This window comes from Amblyomma americanum, chromosome 2, assembly GCF_052857255.1.
Source record: "Amblyomma americanum isolate KBUSLIRL-KWMA chromosome 2, ASM5285725v1, whole genome shotgun sequence".
Taxonomy (NCBI): domain Eukaryota; kingdom Metazoa; phylum Arthropoda; class Arachnida; order Ixodida; family Ixodidae; genus Amblyomma; species Amblyomma americanum.
In genome coordinates this window covers 36,089,584-36,096,472 of record NC_135498.1, presented here as the reverse complement: position 1 = coordinate 36,096,472, position 6,889 = coordinate 36,089,584, and the positions used below count along the sequence as shown (strand labels likewise).

At 48.6% G+C, this 6,889-nt stretch overlaps 1 protein-coding gene across 3 annotated transcripts in view; it reads right to left on the bottom strand.

Annotated features, from left to right (window-relative positions):
• LOC144121005 (rap1 GTPase-activating protein 1-like) overlaps positions 1–5,227 on the bottom strand; it is a 211,810-nt gene extending 206,583 nt beyond the window's left edge. The window contains exon 1 of one of the 3 annotated variants that reach the window (XM_077653897.1): positions 4,656–5,227. The gene's annotated coding sequence lies outside the window, so the exon portion shown is untranslated. The remainder of the gene's footprint in view (positions 1–4,655) is intronic. The other 2 variants (XM_077653895.1, XM_077653896.1) reach the window with 2 other exon arrangements.
• Positions 5,228–6,889: the final 1,662 nt, after the last annotated feature.

Here is a 6,889-nt window from a genome sequence, read left to right as displayed (position 1 = left end):
GCGCACAAGGCGGCGGGTTGCACGTGGCCGCGCTACAGCACTGGCAGACTGCGTCCCGCATGTATCTCCGGCAGCTGCTTGCGAAACTGCTCTTCAGTCCATCCGGGAACACCGGAGGAGCAGCAGAGCTGCTATAGGGCTCCGCATGGGTGGGGCACGTTTCCTGCGCCGGGGGAAGAGGAAGGCAACGTCGTTGCGACGTGCTCTACTCAAAAGCGCTTCTTGAGCGACGTGGTATGGGGATAGTATATAGAGCGCCTGCAGTCTGCTCTGCTTCGGTCACAATACTATGCCATGCGTACCAACGGGATACCTAAACTCATCTAAACCTATAAACTTCTATTTACTAGTACACATGAAGGAATGGTATCAGTCCCCGAAACCAAGGAGCAGAGGAGATTTTTTTTAAACTTGAGGTGTTAATTATTGGACATTAATAGCGCCATAATTTCATCGCTTTAAAGATAACTGATAAGAAAGCATAAGAACAAACAACCACATATCGCCAGTGGGATCCGAACCCACATCAGAATCTCGCGTGCGGTGCTCTACCAACTGAGCTACGGCGACGGCTATCCCATCTTCTGCTTTCGGGGGTACCTATGTTAGCGTGTAACCGAACCTTGAGAGTGCTCACCAGTGCCACCCTCGTCCATAGCGGAGGACGCAGTACATCCTGTATGACCGCGAGTGCCACTAAGGAACGTGATCTTACGGTGAGGGCGGAAGCTGTGCGAGGACCATGTTTATGCCACACTTACATGGCATCAAGACCGCAATATTCGAGGCCCTCGTTAAATTCGCATGTATGGTGTTGTATGGGTACCAGTGCATGTCTGTATAGATACCGGCGCATGCCTGTTTTACGGCAATCAACACCTGTATTATGGAATATTCTCCGAGGTACATGTCGCAACGAAGTACCCCCTTAGTCACCTCACAGGCATGGCAAATTTCCGGTCGCTTAGCGACCTGTTCTCTACGCATTTAGTGCGTATTGTTGCTCGTTTCCACTTGTGTGCGCAGAAATTGAGACGACACGACATGCGTGTGAGCCGACTGACTGAGGGTCTTCGGACGCCAGATACAATGGTGAGCCTGGGAAGCTGGTGCAGAGGAGCAACTGAGAGTACCGCGCCATCAAAGGAAGGCGCTAGTGACACGAAAGAGCAATCGGGGAGCGTCTAGGAACGAACGGCTTATGCACTCTTGAAGTGGTCCACTTCCCTTAACAGGCGGCTAGGATATTTTTTTATATTTTTTTGCAGCGAATGGAGCTTTACAAACGGCCACTCCCTTTTATAAAAAGGTGTGCTTTAGAGGACAGCTCACTCCCTTATTACTCCTTTGTGTTTAAAGTGTAGTCTCAGCGCCGTTAAAATCTATGCAATCAAACTATAACATACCTCAAGTCATTTTGCATATTAAAGAAGACAAAGCTGGGAACCTTTTCACGCTGGGCACAGAACTCCAGCTGAGCTGTAAACTGGCATTGAAAGAAAAATAAAGGAAACCTATATCCCCCCCTCCTCCGTCTCGAGAACAATTTAGCTGCAATTATTTCATCACGAGCGAGCAGCGAGAGGAAGTGTCAGCTTTAAGAGAAACAAACGCATATAAATGAGATCGCAGGGTACTCAAGCCTAACTGGACTCCCTCTCGCCGCACATCTCAAAGCGTAGGCTTATTTTTGCACGCCAAGAAAGAGCGCCAGAAGGCGCCTCATGTAAGGGAAACACACCAAGACGCCGCCGCAGATGCTTAGCAAGTCGCAGGCAAATTGGAGTTTGCCTGTCGGCTGACTGCAACGCTTATCCGTCGGCCAAACTCCCTTTCTTTTCAGCTTTTGTTCTTGTCTCCCTGACAAACAGCCGAAACAGCAGAAGCAACAACAACAACACGAAAGCACCGAGCATTCAAAAGGTGCCGAGCTCACCCAGCCTTCGTGTCACGCGTCACTTGGCGGGAAATGAGGTAACCACATTAGCGCAGCAGCAGCAGCAGAAAGTGCAGTTGCAGCGCTGGCGTTTTTCTCTGCGCTTTGTTATCCCCAACCCGCGAGTCTGCAGCAGAGTGGCCCACACACAAACAAGCAAACAGGCAGGTGTATTATCCGGCCGCTTCCGTCCGGCGGCAGCAGTCAGTCGGTCGGTCGGTGTAGCGGGACTAGTCTCCATGGCGATAGCGCACCTCGATAGGGCCCTGGAGTCAGGACGCTTCGGCCGGTGCAACATGAATGCGGAATTTAAGGGTTCATTATTTACCTTCATGTACTTACACGAGCTTTAGAGCAGACTTCGGTTATAAAAAGCTGCAGATGCAGCATGGTTTTTATCTTATCAGCCATTAATCACCCTTATCAAATCTGCACGGCCGCTTCGAGCAAGACATGATGCCTTTCAATAACGATGGTGTGCAACGCTTTGGCGTTACTTTCTATCAGGCAAAAAAAAAAAAGAGGTGCCCATGCACACTGACATGATAACGGATAGCCAGGGATTCCGGAACATTTTTCGGGTGGGGGAGAGGCAGGGCTTCGGCTTTATTTGTTCATTCATTCCATGTTTTAATTTAAAGAATTATTAAATTTTATTTTTGCTCACATATTTCTTCTGCGCGGTTTAAAGATGCATTTTTAATTCATGCGAAACTTAAAATGAGGTGGGCAGCTTTATAAAGATGTACACACGAGTTGTGACAGCTCTCATTAAATAAGTTTGCGCACAGTCTTTTTTGGTTCTGCTAATCACGCTCATGCACAGGGATCGGTCAGTCAACGACTTCTGTTGGGACCTGATTGGTTTAGGTTACCCTAACGAAAAGCTTTAAGGTTGGCTACGAGGCCAGCTAACTGAGCTCAGCACACTGCGCTTTGTATTACTAACGGCTCCGAACAGTCAGAGCACAGTTTCGCCAACTGAGACCACTGATAAATTAAAACATATCCGCTTCCCTCCCCTTTGTATCAGAGGGAAGGCATTAAAAAAAAATAGAACTACATATACAACTTAAGCTGCATCACTCACACGAGAAACATGCCGAGCAAGCGCTGGGTGTTCGAGAGGTGACGATTACTATAGCAGTCGCCACTACACATTCGTTATAAGTCACATTGTCAAGCGGTGGAGGAGGTTTCTCATTCTCACCCACAACTCTACCCGCGAATAGTTTCTACGAAATTGCCGAGCCGGATGAGGATAACGAAAGAATGAACGCGGTGCGGCGTTGACCATGCAATGAAGTCCGCTTCCTGACCCGCAATCGGCACTCTACATCCCTTACACAAGCGTGTTCAAACAAAACTGCGCTGCAAATTTTGCGAGGGAGGTTTCCCCCGCAACACTCTCCACTGTGTAACTGGCGGGCTGACTGAAAGCGCATTTTTACGTAATCACCCAGCTCATTTTCTTAGAAGCTCCGCGCGTTTGTCAAGCTGTTTGTCGAATTCGTTGGATACGTAACCTTTCGGGAAATGAGCCACCACAACAATCCACCCTTACACGACCATTCTATCTTTTTTTTTTAATATCTGCAACCATCCTCGAAAGTCTTTCAATCCTTCAGTAAACATTCCAACCATTCTTAGCTGCCGACCTGTTGACCCCTCCGAACTATATTAAAGTCATGAAGGCTTTCGAAATATGTTTTCTTTTTACGTTGCAGCAATTTACCTCTCCAAGTCCATATTTTTATTCACTGTAAGCGAATCATTTTCTCTGAATCGGCAATTTATGCCGTCATTAGATGGTTTCATTCGTGGTTAGTGACAGAGTAAATTCTGTTCAGTAAGAGAACAAGCTGGAAAAATTGATTGACAAAAAAAGAATGGAACGTTGGCTTTGACTGCAGAGGCTCAAGAGCCAGTGAAAAGCGCCAGGCGGATAGTGTCGGACGGCATCATTGCATCGGGACAGCCCGACAGGTGTGCGCGGGCGTGTCGGATCCGTGTACACTTCCCACCATGCGGTGCGAACGTCACGTGACACAGCCAGACAATACACACAACGGTACAGCAACTGTGCAACAACAGGAATACGGTACGGTGCATGACACAACAGAGAGGGAAAAAAAAATCGGCATGGCAAGGCCTGCGGAGAAGACAAATGGCCTTGTTTTGCTGTGTGGAGCACGGCTTCTTCCGTTCCTGTGCCTTTGTTTTTTTTTGCCATTATTGACATCTCAATTAAGTATACCTGCTCATCAAACACAGGATACTTCTGCGTGAACCACGTCACGAGAAAAAAATGCCCCTCGTACATCTGTGACGCACGTGTTTCGTCACGAGTACATGTGCTATTTCTAGGACCGTACACGGAACAGAAATAATGAACACGCCGGCCACGGGCAAGTCATCCAGAGTATATCTACTCTATTTGTCGCGAATAGCTTTAAGTGGACGAAGATTACCTTTTACTTTTCTTGGTTAACGAAACGGTTGTTCAGTAACCGCACGCCAATCGCATTACAAAGGGCAATCATAAATATGACATGCCAATCGTTCGTTCGTTAGCGCTGATACCTGAAGTAATGAAACTAGCAACGACACCAGAGCGCGCAGTTCCGCACGCCACAACCAACACGCGCAGGCTACATCCCATGCAAGAATATGAAACCACGAGTACAAACAGTTCAAAACAAAGCGTCGTCTCACTCACCGATACGAACTCAGCAAACAACGCCTCGGAATTGAACGGCGAAAGCAGACGACGGAGATCCAGCAGCAGTCACTACCAGCCACCACCACCGGCGATTGTTATCCACATGAGGTAAAAAGGCGGCCGGACTGCACGTCAACAACACACAACGGGCTCGTTTTTCCAAATACGCAAACAGTGCACAAGAGAAAGACGCCCGAGCCGAAGCGATTCGTAGACACTACAAAACAGACGTGAGCAACACCACGCGGCAGCCGCCAAAAGGAAGGGGGCGTCCAGCGCACGAGATTCCACGGAGCCAGCGACCCGTCGAGCGATCGCGTTGTCGACGCCGCCGCGCCGAGTCGTCGAATGTGCCGCGAGCAGGAGCGACACACACTACACGGCGCCGCGCTCGCCTCGCCGGCGGCAGCCAAAGCAGTGCGCGGCGAACGCTGCCCGTTTGCCGGTCCGGCGCAGGCGCAGACTTCAATATGGCCGGCTGCAGCTCCCGCCGTTGAGGGAGCGGCGCGCGACACACATACAGCGAGAGACCGGAGGAGCGGCGGGAGCGACCGCGCGGTCGCGACGTTCGTGCGTCGCCGTGCGTACGCGCACGGCTTTCCCCAGCCTAGGGAGGTTTCGTACCTAAACGCTAGAGCGCTTGGAGGCTGAGGCCGCACGTGGCCGCGCACGTCGAGTTTGCAGAGAGCGAGAGGAAAACTTATAAAAGCGAACGCTTTACTATGCTATGTCGGCGGGGATCGTGTCCGCAAAATGTGTTGGCAGCAGTTGTGGGCAACTCAGAAGAGGTAGCCTCAAACGAGTGGTTGTAATCGAAAGAGGGTGTTGTGAGGATGCTGCCAGAAAAAAAAATATTAGAAATCGGATGAATAGTTCATTAATTAAAGCCCAAATTTTACCATAAGTGGGTGGGGCCACAGTAAATGTGCCGCAAAATTTAAAAACGCCGGAAGTTGGCGGAGCTACAGCATAGCGCCAAATTTGAAAACCGGAAGTGTGGACGGAGCCAAAGCATGGCGCCAAGTTTGAAAACACGAAATGGGTAATCACGCGACCAGTGATAAGGGATCGGTACGCAACCAGGAGATAGAAAAAAAGGAATGATAAATTAGAGGCAATAAGGCAATTAATGAGAAGCAAAAACTAATGGACGGGTAAATAGACTGGATGGGTATATAGTGAGTGGGCGGGAACAAAGCGTGGCGGAAAATTTGAAAACTCGGAATGGTTGCCGGGATGAAACGAGGGTATAATGAGAGTTAATCGATAACCAACCATTCAAGTGAATAAAAGAACAACCATGGCGCCAAATTTGAAAGGCGACCAGTGTCGAGGAGGCATCAACGCTTTCGCATTCTTCCAATGCGGGTAGCCGCAGTGATCTCTAATTTTTTGAAGTTTTATGAGACTGCCGGTAGCGCCCTCAGTCCCCCTGCAGCGCCTACCACTACTCAAACTTCACCAGTATGTTGGGTACCGCCGCATTTCTTTGGCAGGCACGCAGAGAATTTTCGATTAATCGCACAACATCTATCGTTATTCTGGACGGTTTTTCAGTCTATCCTGTTGAGCGGCGTTGTATTCTAACATTAGATTACTCCTAGTGTTGAACTCTGGCAGGAATGTTCAGTGCCCAGATGACTGTAGAGAAATTCTGTACCTCATATGCGCCGGCGCGAGCCATAACAAAGCAAACACTGTTCGCACTCATAAACTAAATTTGTTTTGACTTACACTCCCAACGCTAGAAGGCCTAAAAAAGATGGAACTGACAGCTTGTTCAATATTTTTTTTTTCGTAACATGGTCTACGTTCCGTGCAAAAAATCAACTGTTTAGTTTCCCTTCTTTAATTTCCTTCGGTACGGTTGTGCCAATTCGCAAAGCAGCGGGATAGACTCCGAGGCTAAAAAAAAGGAATAAAACTCAAAGAAAGGAGAAAAAACAAGGTTAGATGGGAAAGAACTTGAGGCGCGGTAACTATCTCACTCGGACCCCTGAATTACGCAGTAAATGGAGATCTGGGATAGCGAGCATAAAATAAGAAAGAGATAAACATTTACCACACATTCACACACGTTCGTAGCTTGTGTGTGTGGATGTGTTCAACTCAAGTGTACTTGGATCCGTGATCGCCGCGATACACATACAGTGCGCCTTTACGCACGGCAAGCGCAACTGTCCGATGAGCAGAAAAATAGAGGAAAACAGAATAACAGAGGAAATCGAAAT